General features: G+C 38.7%; 1 protein-coding gene across 3 annotated transcripts in view; it reads left to right on the top strand.

The window, feature by feature from the left end:
• Nucleotides 1–13958, top strand: part of ARHGAP6 (Rho GTPase activating protein 6) — a 347962-nt gene that overhangs the window by 170309 nt on the left and 163695 nt on the right. The window contains exon 1 of one of the 3 annotated variants that reach the window (XM_040336506.1): nt 11441–12244. The exons of the other annotated variants lie outside the window; for them this stretch is intronic. The gene's annotated coding sequence lies outside the window, so the exon portion shown is untranslated. Of the gene's footprint in view, nt 1–11440; nt 12245–13958 lie in introns of those variants that run through there. 3 annotated transcript variants of the gene reach the window in all.

Here is a 13958-nt window from a genome sequence, read left to right as displayed (position 1 = left end):
AAATATTGGCAGAGGGATTTGGTTCCTAAAGAGAAACAGCCCCACCAATTGAGGGACAGCTGAGAGGTAAAAGCAGGTTGGTGACCAATCTGTACTGCTTAAAGTGTTACTTAACCCACAGAAGTAAAATCAGTCTGTATATACAGTAAAGCATGCTTGTTATTCTCACGGTGGAACCTAAGGGGTTAATCCTGTGCATTGTGTAAAAAGGCTGTTTGATCCTGTCTTCTCTGATCCTCCCCTTCTTCCACAGTCCCCAACCCATCTCCTGATAGTATAGAGCATTGGGGTGACTCTGGGCATGCTCAGTTTGAGTCACTCTGCACACATTCAATTTGGTGTGTATTGATCTAGAGTTTTTTTTTTCTTGGGAGACTGTATGTGAGCAGCACAGGGCCAATGAGCACAGTCCAACAGAGGGGCAGGGGTCCTGCAGTCTCATAGGACAATCAGAGGAGAATGTAAACTCCACCTACAAGCTTTAACCAGACACTGATAGAAGTCACGAGACTTCTATATACTGCTGATGAGAAAAGGTATTTATTAGTTTATATTTACTAAAATAATTGCATTTCCATGTTCTGTGGGAGAGCAGATATAGTGAATGCAGGGTCCTAGGTTTAGTAACACTTTAATGGCAATAGAGAAAATGTAGGCCACTGACCTAGCTATGCTGTCTGGCCTGCATCATGAGGGTGATTGAATGCAATTACAGATTTTTTGTAGGGTGAAACAGTTCTTGCATATGTAATTCAAGTGCTCATTTATCTGCTTGTCTGAAGATCAGCTTAAAGCAGCTGAACACCGTCTAGCTGCCAGAAATAGATCACCATGATCATCGCATTGTTGGTGGTATTGTAATATCTTGTGTATGCAGAGAACGATGAATGAGCAGAGAAGGCACAGCAGTATTGTCAGTCTGAGAGGATGGTAGTGTTAAATGTATTAGCAACTTTAGATACACAAAATTTAAGCCAAGCTCTACCTGATACTATATAATAAGTTACAGTAAATAGTGTTTTTCCTTTTGCGATAAAAGTTTTGCATTCCTGTCAGGTACCTGCATCTCCCTCCCCCCTGAAAGGTGCCAAATGTGTAGGCTCTCATAAATTTACAAGAGTTAGGACTGCAGATAATACTGGGGTGCCTAGGACCTGCTCTGCAGCTTACGCATGTGTTTGCAAATGTGTGCTAACTAAACCTCTGTTTTTAATGCAAAACTGTTAGACAGGATAATTTGGTTGGTTGCAGACTGGCTGGAGAGTTGAGCTGGGAATTTTCTTTTGTTTTGCATTAATACTGCTAAATACATCATTAAAGCAAACCTCTGCGTTGGTCATGCAGGGCAAACTAACATGTTAATTTTAATGCCACCTCCCCAGCTGCATATATTATCCTTATACTTTGTTCAGCAATTGGGACTGAAAATACACTTCTTTTTGTGAGCTGTATATGGAGCTTATGCCCCTGTCCTCATGTCACAGTCCTGAGTCATTAACCAAGATACAGACCTTTTTGATATTGGGAGAATATCTGCATCAAGAGATGTAAGGACTGGAAATATGGGGGTGGGGCACAAAAGACGTTCCTCAAATAGGCCCACTTAGGCATTTGGGGTGGGACATTTTCCAATTGGAAACCCATGGACAGGGAGTGTGCCATATGCACATCTTGACTTCCGGTAAAGATGTTTGGAGCTCTGCCCCATCCTTGGCCATGCATGCTTTTTAAATAAGAGTGACAATGTGCAATGTATTGATGGATGTGGGGGGGACTTAAGTTAAGACATAGGTAGGAGCCTGCGTTTTATTTATACAACATATAACATGTGTTTAACTTGACAGGTTTTGCTTTAAGTATTTGTTGCTTATGATAATTTTTGGGGTATTGATGAAATGTAACTTGTTAAAAATTTAGAAGAAACAATGGATTGAGGTGTTGTTACATTTTTGCTATATGCCCATTGGGAATTGACAGTGCAATCAATCATGTATTGTGGTCAACACACGGCATTACAAGTGCTGATTAATTGCTACATGAGAAGGCTGCACCTGCAAAAATTGTCAATCGTAGTATTCATGTTACAACACGAGGTGATGCTTGGTCTACTCACCTAAAACCACAAAAAAATAATAGTTTTAGGGCTGTGTTCATTGCGTAAACAATCTTAGCTTGAATAATGTTCATTTTTTAGAGTATTGTAAGCTATTCACTTAGCAAAGTGAATAGTCCCTGAGCTTGGTAAATCATGTGATGCTGTTCACTTTGGTCATCCAATCATGTGCAGGCAGAAACGCTAGATTCTGTTATATTCTTTGCACATTATTTGGTATTCAAAATGAATCCCCACATTATTAAGCTCAGTGCACATTCTCTTCTTCTTTAGTAAATCAATCCCCTTGTCACATTATTCTATAAGCAGTGTAGTAATCACATTACTCTAGGTCAGACCTGTGAAATCGTATTGACTGCATATTGAGTTGTTAAAAAAACAATAACATTTTACTGGCTTGTTTAACAATGCATTATAAAAATATATCTTACTGAATCCTGACATAAGCTTTAACATGCTAATGTTATTTTTAAAGTTATTTTTTATGCACTTTTTTCTTTAAATAATACCTTGTGATCTTGCCCCTGTAAGTCCTTGCCTGGCCACTTCCTGGTATAGGGTGACAACGGTGGTTCTGCATTGTTACCCTGTCACATGAACCTCAGTTGGAGACAACAAGTGGCCTTGCAGATACCCATTATATAGGTATGGTCCAATGTTGACACTATTGGGAAGCTTCTTCAGAGCAATGATAGTTGGGGAACTCTGGAGCTAGTGTATGTTGACAAGAGGTTGCTGAAAGAGACTAAAGCAGCACTAAGATAGAAAAAGGTAAAGCCATCATTTTTTGGGAAAAAATAATTGATTCCTATCCAGTTAATGTTCAGCTCTAGTTTAATAAGTGTGATAAAACATTATGCTATATGCCCACCCCACCTTAGATAGCAGAAGGAGCCAAGCCTATGAGAGAGTGGAGAGAGGAGAAAAGACCTGCAGATGAGCACATTGCTGTATTGATACAGGATTTAAGTATTTGGGGGGTGGGTAGGGGCACCAAAAGGTTTTTTACCTTAATGCACAGAATGCATTAAGGTAAGAAACCTTAGCACTTTAGGACCGCTTTAATACCTGGTAAGTTACTGACAATGAATGAGCTTGTGCTCATTGCTTGTGAAATGCTTGCTTACTTTTTTGATGACCTCTGTCCAAATTAAAATCAATGGAGGGACCTATGATTTCGGAGAGGGAAGGGTGTGTTTTTGTGACTCATTTTGCTGTGCACCTGTGGATAATTTTGTGACTATCTGGTGTTGGGACAGGATTTTTGACTATGTAAAATTGAAAATACATACAGGGCATTATGAGCGAAGAGAGTGTGATTTTCTATACTCTATGCCAGCCACTAGCGATAATCAAAAGTAAAATCTGGCATACTGGATGTACCGGGGGTTGATCGATCAGCTTGGTACATTCAGCCTACCCATACATGGTTCGAATCAAGGTTCAGCAGGAACTGGCCGAGATTCAAACTATAGCCTTTCATCTTCTGACACTTATCTGCTATAACATTAGAGTGTGTGCCCTACTAACACCAAGAATGTTTCGAAATTACTGGACAAAATAAAACTATTCAGCTGAACTGTGTAGGTACACTACTTTCTCAGTTTTTAGCTAGCAAACCCAGCAGTGGGAGGACAAACTGGAGGTTAAATGTTGGTCTGATATATTCTATACAAGTGGAAGTATTGTACTGTATATTGGAACAGGAAAGCTATAATTTACATGCTTTTATAAATTGAAATGCCTTACCCAGTGCTGCTGACTTTAATTTAAATCTACTCCGATTTAGCCATACGAACAAGTACTTGAATAGGTGAAAAGCTCTTCAGACCTCTAGAAAACATTAGTAATAAACTAACACATTATAGGGTATTATTTATGTACTGATTTTATTACCCATTGTGCTTCCATATATTGTACTGCGAATCCAAAGCTTTAGTCTAATTCATTATACAGCTCACTTATAGTTAGATAATTAATGCTAGGAGAAAACAAAGATGATACACTTAAGGGAGCAAGAATTAAACATCTACCTCTCAAAATAGCTGCCTTAGTACAGAGAGGCACTCAAATTAGCAATTCAGATAAAGCCTTCTATGTATACACTGCCATAAATAAAGTTGTTTTGCATTTTAGCTTTATTAAGAATTAACATAAATGTCTAATGCCGCGTGCACACGATCATTTTTCGGCATGAAAAAAAAACGACATTTTTAAAAACGTCATTTAAAATGATCGTGTGTGGGCTTCACATCGTTTTTCGGCTTCTAAAAAACGACAAAAAAAAAACTTGAACATGCTGCATTTTTTAATGTCGTTTTAAAAAATGACGTTTTTCGGGTTGTAAAAAATTATCGTGTGTGGGCTAACAAACTTCCAGGAGAAAAAAAACGCCATAATAGACTACAATTCCCAGAATCTTGATGGCAGCCGCACAGACCTTTCCTCTCAACAGATCAAGACCCCCCCCCCCCCCCCAAGAAGAAAAAAAGTAAAACCGTTTGTAAAAATAAGTATAAATACATATCTTCATTTATTTTTACAAATCTCAAAAAAAAAAAAAAAAAAAAAAAGATTTGTTTGCTTTGTTATATAAAAGTCACACTAATATGACATCATTTTAATTAGCTGTATTTGTTGCTTATATTTTGGAGTAAATATATAAGGGTGTAATATATATATATATGTGTCCAAATTTGCTTCCAAACAAAATCCCTAGGTGTCCAGAAAAGGTAGACTGCAAAACCTAAAACATATAATGTGCGGAACCCAGATATTGCTGGGAAAAAAAAGAACTCTGGAACACAAAGCGATATAGGGAGAACAAAGGCCTGATGACTCTAGTGGTTAACACATTTTGGCATCAATATCCAGGAACAGGAACTGGAACTTAATTGTACAGATTATAGAAAGTACTATACATGTAACAACTGTAAATATGACATCTACAGGTCAGAGGTATGAACACCACAGGTATGTGTGTAGCATTATAGTTTTGAAGTCATTTTTGGGTGTTTTTAATGTTGAAACTGTTCATTTTTAGGTTCAGATATAGTATGGATTATACCGACTAAAGAATGAAACTTTGAAACGAAAACAGCCATTGCTTTTATTCACTGTCCATTTATTAGGAACCACATTTAAAGGAAGCAGACGGGAAGCTCCACAGGAACAGATATGAGCACTATATTATTATTTTGGCAGCTGACTTGTACCCTTGTTATTAAGGCAGAGATATGACAGAGGCTTTCTTTCACAGACAGTATACACATAGATCATTGTCTCACATGTCCAACTACTTTTTTAACCATTGACTTTTTTTATTATCACAACCAATTTGTAATTTTTCTCAGTTTTTTCACTTTTTTTTAGACTAGTATGTCACCCAACACACATATGGATTATTTATTCACCTAGCACTTTGTATAGAGCACTCAGCAGAATAAGAGCAAGTTTCTAAAGAGCCACAACTTAAAGTGGCTCTAAATGCTAAAGGTTGTTTATCTGAATTAAGGTAAAAAAAAAAAAACTTCTGCTGCCTGTCCCCCTTTCACCCTCACTAAAGTCCTGTACACAGGGGCCAAATATTTGCCAAAATCAGATGGTACAGGACACCTTTGGGATGAATTAGAGTGGAAACTGCAAATCCAGGCCTTCTCCCCCAACATTGCTGCCTGACTTCACAAATGGGCTTCTGGAATAATGGTCAAACATTCCCATAGACACACTCCTAGACCTTGTGGACAGCCTTCTCAGAAGAGTTTAAGCTGTTATAGCTGCAAAGGCTGGGCCAACTGAATATTGAACCCTACGGACTAAGACTGGGATGCCATTAAAGTTCATGTGTGTGTGAAGTCAGGCATCCCAATACGTTTGACAATATAGTGTAGCTCAAAGGGGAGATTGATGTACTAAAATTACATTGTTAGTACAGGACCTCCTGGGGAGCTCCTCAATTTCTGACCAACTTAGGTACAGGGACAACATGAAAACTCCAGGCAGGTAGTGTCATGGTTGGGCTTCAAACCAGTGACCTTAATGCTGCTAGGTTAAAGTGGTAACCACTAACCACTTTGTTGCCCATTTAGCTGGAAAAGCAGTGGCCAGGAGTCTACTACTCATGGCATCCCTTCTATGTCAAAATGCCAGTGGAGGAAAAAAGTTAATGAATATACAGTAAAACCTTGGTAACTTGGTTTGAAAGCATTTTGCAAGCTACATTTTTTAAGAAATTTTGACTTGATATACAAGCGATGTCTTGATATACAAGTAGTGTCATGTCACAACCGAGTATAAAAGAGAAGAGAGGCACCTCTATGTGTAGCAATATGGTTACATTTAATGAAGGTACAACATTTAGAAACTCACATGGTCGATGATTAAAAGAGGCACATCTATGTATGCAGGCATCCAGGGAAAAGCTGTCCACATAGACCGTCCTCCTGACCTCCATCTACGTTTTCCCTTCCACGCTGCACTCCATGAGCACTTTAAGTCTCGCTTTCAGATCACTGTACTGCAGGGTAGACTTCTCGGTCTGACAGTGGTGAGAGCCGGCGATGAGAAGGATGGTCTATATGTGGACAGCTTTACCCCAGATGCCTGTGTCATGTGCCTCTTTTATTCCGCAACCATGTGAGTTTCTAAATGTTGTATCTTCATTAAATGTAACCATATTTCTACATTTAGAGGTGCCTCTCTTCTCTTTTATACTCTGTAGCTCCTGCTGGATTTTGTTTCTATTCCCCTTTGTGGAGGCCGCCATTTGAAGATGATCATTTTATGGTTACACAACCTATCACATTGCTATAATCTTTTTTTTAATTTTATTTTTTATCAAAAGTATTTATTTCCTTATAAAGGGTACATATGAAAAATCACAGTATTGTGGGTGCAGCCGCTTTATCAACAGAGGAAAGGATCAACATAAAATGGGTTGAGAGCTTGTCCCACGTACATATATACAGTATGTTGATGTAATTAAAGTATAGACAGTGGGCCGGATTCACAAAGAGTTACGCCGGCGTATCAGTAGATACGCCGACGTAACTCTGAATCTAAGCCCTTCGTATGTTTAAGTGTATGCTCAAACTGAGATACACTTAAACATGCCTAAAATACGACGGCCTGCGCCGTCGTATCTTAGGGTGCAATATTTACGCTGGCCGCTAGGTGGCGCTTCCATTGAGTTCGGCGTAGTATATGCAAATGAGTCGTTACGCCGATTCACGAACGTACGCTTGCCCGTCGCAGTAAAGATACGCCGTTTCCGTAAGAGATACGCCGCGTAAAGATAAACATGCCCCCTAGGTGGCGTATCCAATGTTAAATAAGTGTGGTTATTTGGTTTGTGAGTCTGTGTACTTCTTTCCAAAACAGTTGTATAAGAGGGCAGTACCACCAAATGTATAATCTTTTTATATGTACTATAAACTGAAGGACTTATGAATAAATGGTTGTGGGACGAATCATTTGAGTTTCCATTATTTATTATGGGGGAATTCACTTTAATATAAAAGTGCTTTGGATTGCAAGCATGTTTCTGGAACAATCTGGAGTCCTTTGATCCAACATAAGCAGGCTGTGCTCTTCTTTGTCATCCTCTAGCTGGTGTTGTGCATTTAGCAGTCGTAAGCAGTATGTAGTCATATAAGCTGCACCACTAGTCTTTAGTAGTGATATCGTCTGCACCAAAATAGTAGGGAAGGAAACTGGTGGGTCAGGCACTGACAACCAATTATTGTGGTTGTTGAGCTTGTCAGAATGTATTTGTGCATTGAGTACTCTGGCAGCAGGTACAGCTGTGTTACTACAATACATTTGTGTATACTTACTTGGTTTAATCCAGGTTTTTTTTTTCTTTTTTTTTTTTTTACAATACTGACCATGTTTAGATCTTTTTAGACCAACACAGAATTATATAGAACTACAACATTTTTTAATACATAGTTCCAGTGTAAGCTAACTTAATTTTTCTAGCCATTTATCATATCTGCCAGACATAAATACTCGCACCCTAATGCGTTCTTATCTTCCCAAAATGGAATCTGTAGTTTACATTCAGAGTAAAATGACCTATCCATGTTCCTGTATGTCAAGAAATAAATACACACATATACAGTATATACCCTAATTTAATTTTCCCAAGCAGCAGAAACTATTGGGCAAGATACTATTAAAGGAGAAGTATGGGAATTTAGTTTTTCCCATATTTATACTTACCTCGGTGGATGGAGCATCAGACCGATGCTCCATCTGTCCCCTGCCGTCTGTGCACTGGGAACCGAGCCACCGAACATCGCCGATGACTCAGGTTTCACAGATCCCTTAGAGGAAAGAGACTGTCTCTTTCCTCTCTGCTTCTCCACGCTCATTGGAGCGCTGAGCCGTGGAGGGGCAGGGAGAGGCTGTCTCAACGGCTCGCTGGTACGCTGAGACTGGCATCAATCATACTTGGAAAGTCGTGATGATGCACTGCCCTGACTGATGGCAGTGACGTCAGCGGAGATCGCTTTCCGCTGAAAATGGGTCACAGGATTGCAAAACTAATTGCACTCCTGTGACCCAGAGGAGAAGCCCAGCCTAAAAAGCTCAGGCTGGACTTCTCCTTTGAGCAAATATGGCAGTAAGCATACCAAAATTATTGGGTTCATCCCTTTCTCAGGTCATGTAGCTGTCAGAAAAAGCTGGACTTATTAAAAAGTACAGGATAGCAGTGTTTTTTTTTTTCTTTTATACATTTGGGTTGCCATAAAACACTCAGACATTCAGTTTAGACTTGTGAAATGCCATATTTAAATAAGAAGTCTTTTTATAATTAACAAACTGTACTTTGCTACACTAACAGTGCAGAACACATACATCTACAGCAAAGAATCTCATCCGGTTGCCATGTCAAATAAGTTAATCATAAAATGCAATAAAACCGGTTAGCTTTTCTTTGTGTTTTCAATCTGTGGTCAACAAGCAGGAAACAGGACATTAGTAGGAGGTATTTGATTGTTAGTTATGTACGGTATATGTTGGGCATATACTATACATTCTGCTGTAGGAGTATTTTAATGTACTTTCCATAAATATAATGAGAGATGTCAGGATTGTTTAATTTATATGGTGTAACCCTATGTAATAAAACAGGTATAGCCAAGCATCCTGGAAACTAAAATGCTATGTAGTACATACATTTCCATTGAGACATCATCCTCATACAATTCAAGTGGAATAGGAATTTTTGAGCTGTGTATCTTTTATAAAGTTGAAGTTGGAATGATCATGTATACCCCAATTTTCAGCAATTGTAAAGGGTGATGTATGTTTCACATATCACTGCATTTTTTTGGTGTTTTCATAGCTTCCTGCAACTATCAGATGCTTGATTTACTAAAGGAGTAAAAATAAATCAATGTTCACTTATGTTAGTGAATGAAGTAAAGCTATGGTTATTTGAATAGTCAATCATGTACAAGGGAAAAAAACAGAGCTTCACCTCTTTCACTTAGCTCAGTGAGCTTTGATTTGGGAAATACAACATCCTCTACTATATGGACTCTACTAAAGGTGCATATTGCACACACTTTTAGACCCGTTCAGGTGCATCATGCTTTTGAGACCTAATGGATTCCATTGGCCAAAATATTAATTTATTCAAGCGCTAAACGCATCCAGCGTTTAAGTGCGTTTAGGAGTGTTGAGCATTTCTTTCTGCTCAAAGGCTCCTCTCCTGAACATTTTTTTCCTGCCAGTAACTACTACTTTTTAACCACTTCTCCTTAGGTGGATGTCATATGACGTCCTGGAGTTTAAGTAGTTAAATATGAATGCAGCTGCAGGCGTCATTCAGATATCTTCTTTTTGTGACGGCGATTCCCTGTCATGTAAAAATAATCTCTTCCGATGCTTCAATCGGCTTGCCTTTGTGATCGGCGAGCCAGAGAATGAATTGGCAGGCAGCGGCCATTTACCAGAATACTAGATGGTTCCTTGCAGTCTCTATGATCTTCGGAGGCTGGGCACGATGTTATGACATCACGTCCAGCCTCGGCAGATGTAAACACTGCTGTTTCTTCGGCTGGGAAGCCAAGATCTTTTATATATATATATATATATATATATATATATATATATATATATATATATATATATCTCAGGCTCTGCCGGGAAGACGAGATAATTTTTTTTTTTATCTCAAGCTTTCCAGCCTAGAAGTGAGATCTGGAGACCCCAGATGTCGCTGTAGAGAGAACCTGCCATGCCTTATTTATATTACAAGGGATGTTTACATTCCTTGTAATAGGAATAAAAGTAAAAAAAAAATGAAAAAAAAAATGAAGATAAAGTATCAAAATAAAAAAAGAAATGTAAAAAAAAAAGAAAAAGTGTAAAACGGCTCACACACAGAAGCTAACGCATACGTAGGTTGCGCTGACATTTGTAAACGTCATTCAAACCACACATGAGAAGTATTGCTGCAAACAATAGAGTGAGAGCAATAATTCCAGCACTAGACCTCTTCTGTAACTCTAAATAGGTAACCTTTAAAAATGTTTGAAGCATCGCCCATGGAGATTTTTAAGTACCAACGTTTTTCGCCATTCCACAAGTGCACGCAATTTTAAAGCCTGACATGTAGTGTATTCATTTACTTGGCTTAACATCATCTTTCACATTATATAATTTTTTTTTAAAAACTGCGGCAAAAATACCACGTGACATAAAAAGTTGCAACGACCACCATTTTATTTCCTAGGGTCTCTGCTCTCCTAGAGTCTAAGCCCTGTGTACATGATCAACCCCACTGGACTCATACATACAGCTGGCAGCGATACAGTTGTTCCAGGGGCCAAGTCCTGGGAAAAAAAGTGTGGGAACTCCCACCCAAGATCCACTCCCCCACCAAAAAAAAAAAAATGATACGCTTGTATGCATAATTACTAAACCGCATGTTTTTTTAAGCAAGTTCTTTCTATATCCCGTGATAACTCGCGGCAGACCTCCGGAATGTCTCCTGGGAACAATGACAAAAGCTCCCAGGAGACATTGCGGCATCGAGGAAGTGACGGAATACCCGCACACTACCTGATGAATCCATATACAGGAAGCGGCCAGTAACAAAGGATTACTAAGGTTCGCCTGCCCCTGACAGTGACTCGAGCTGGGCATCGCCGCTTAGTGAAGGATTGGCTCGGGCGACTCGGCTGCTCTCGGCTGCTCTAGTCCTGCAAAGGGAACTGCGTTCCTGCTGTGAAAAAAGTGCAGGAACTCCGTTCCCACGCGTTCCCGCAGGACTAGAGCCCTGAGTTGTTCCAAAAAGTTGAAGAACGCTACAATATCTAACACTTTAGTGGACCCAGTTTATTTTTTTAAAATCAACAGAGAGCCTTCACAATAGAATGAATGGCAAGAGACTGTAGTCCCATCTAGACATGCTTTGATAGCTCTGTACAATCAGGCAGCCTGTAGCCATGGAACGTTGGGTAATATTGATGAAATACCTGACTTTAGCATGATGGTAACAATGCCTGGATTGCACTAGCAGTTCTTTTTCTTATGCTACTTGCTTCTTGGAGTTGGTCTTTAAGGTTTAATGTGTAGTAGGATGTAAGATGTCCTGTGATTGCAACTGGATGAATTTAGTAAAATGAAAAATAAACTTTACTGTTTTTACAAAACGAAAAGGGAAGATCCTGGAGCCTTCCAACATTCTTTAGTTCATTCCTAATAAGGAAAGTTTGTACAGTGTCAGTCTGTCTAAGAGGCACAGAGTCCCATGTACGGCTTTCTCCCTTTTTGCTTCACTTTTTAGTTCTAATCAGCTTTTAAGCCTTGAAAAGTCCAGTGTTAAGTGGCAGCGGTAGACTTTTCTCAGCACTGAAACTTTAATTTCTTGGTTCTCATAAGAAGGCGAGCTGAACGGAGGAAGTGAACTGCAGATCTGTAACCATCCCGTTAGTGAATCTAGCCTCTCTGAAAAACAAGACTCTGTCGTGGGATTTACAGCAGCTCCAGATGTTTTTTTCCCTCCTCGCAGCGGACTGAGATATTTTTCTTTCTGTCTTTGCTGTCTGAGTCTATTTTCGTGGTTTATGTTAATGTTCCTATTTGAAAGAAAGGAAGCAAACGTGCACTTGATGGGTAAGAAACAATAATTTCCCTACCTTTGAATGATAGCTGATGTGCTGCTTTATAATGAATCTGTTGTATGGTGATCTAAGTATGGGTGATATCATATTCACAAAGAAGGAGCTTTGCTCTGAAAATAGTCACCAACGAGGGTTATTGATCAAAATTAGGACTTTGTTTTAGCCAATTCAAGAACACCACATTTCTATAAATAAATTAGATGCCGCTTTGTCTTCCACATAGTTACATGGTAGCGTGGAATAAAGACACCAGTCCATAACGTTCAACGTGTGTGTGTGTGTGTGTTTATGTCACTACCATTTCCCATATCCCTGTATATTGCATTTTCTAAGATGTCCATCTAAAAGTTTTTTGAAATTATTGACACTCCCAGGTGACACCACCAACTGTGGAAGAGAGTTCTTAGTTACTTCATTTCGCAGTCTTGACAATGGCTTACATTCTCCTCTACTGCATGACATTTATATGTGTGTATATATATATATATATATATATATATATATATATATACTGGATGATGCATACAGACAAAAGACAGTAAGGAAGATTTACTAAAACTGGAGTGTGCAAAATCTGGTGTAATCTACATAGAAACTAATCGGATTCCAGGTTTTATTGTCAAAGCTTAATTGAACTAGCTAAAGTAAGAAGCTGATTGGCTACCATGCACTGCTGCACCAAATTCCGAGTGCTCCAGTTTTAGCAAACCTCCCCCATATGTGTTTCACTTTGCCATTTTAGCTGTGTATTTATATATTTTCCTGTATGCTAATAAGCAAAATACATTTTTATTTTTGTAACAATGTGACTAAGATAAAAATCAAATATCCAAGAGCAACGCATAATTAACCAGCACAGCATAATTAAGCATGTGTTCAAAGAATTATAATTAAGTGCATAGGAGACTGGTGGCCTGGTAAACAGCATTTCATGTGACTATGTTGTTCATGTACACTATCAGTTTAACAGTATGTTCCATTTTTATATGTTGTTAGTTCATGTCAATTTTTTCTTGTACAATTCTATTGAACTTGAGTAATGTCATTGTTAGAAGTTTCGAGCTATGTCTTTATTTTGCTATCTGTAACACATAACCTTATAATTATCATAGATGTTGCAAGATAGTAAACAGCACTGAGTGTAAACTGTTCAGTTTTCTTAGATACAGGCTGATGAGGATAACCCATATACCATTTCAGCCCCCTATCAGTTCCTCTGGTGATCTCTTCCCCTTGTTGAACAGCCAGGTACTGCTTGCTCGAGTTTGTTATTGTCATTAGTCAACTCAACATGAAATCTGCCAATAACTCAACAACCAGCACTAGCATGTGTCTATAGATTGTACACGGGCTGGCCAGTTTTAAGAAAAAACGCTCTTTAAGACCACCAAATATATTCCATTACCATGTAGATGAAACATGCAAGAAAGTCATTTAAAATGATAAGCATATGACCAATGGACTCTAAAACTCTATCACACGGGGTCTTGATTTGGGTCATGTAGGACTAAATTCATGGCAACTGTTTCTGTAAATGTTTATGACAACAAATACAATTGTATTTCTTAGTAAATTTATTGTGAAATGTTGCAGTAGTCTTTCTTTTGAAATCAAGGTTTGGTGGCAATCTTTTTTGTCATGGGAATGATGAATAGTTTAACCTTATACAAGCGTGTCCCTAACACGCTGCAGTTGGAAGCTTTGGA

This window comes from Rana temporaria, chromosome 2 (assembly GCF_905171775.1).
Source record: "Rana temporaria chromosome 2, aRanTem1.1, whole genome shotgun sequence".
NCBI classification, from domain to species: domain Eukaryota; kingdom Metazoa; phylum Chordata; class Amphibia; order Anura; family Ranidae; genus Rana; species Rana temporaria.
Note: the sequence above shows the minus strand (reverse complement) of the source record. Positions and strands in the feature narration are given on the sequence as shown.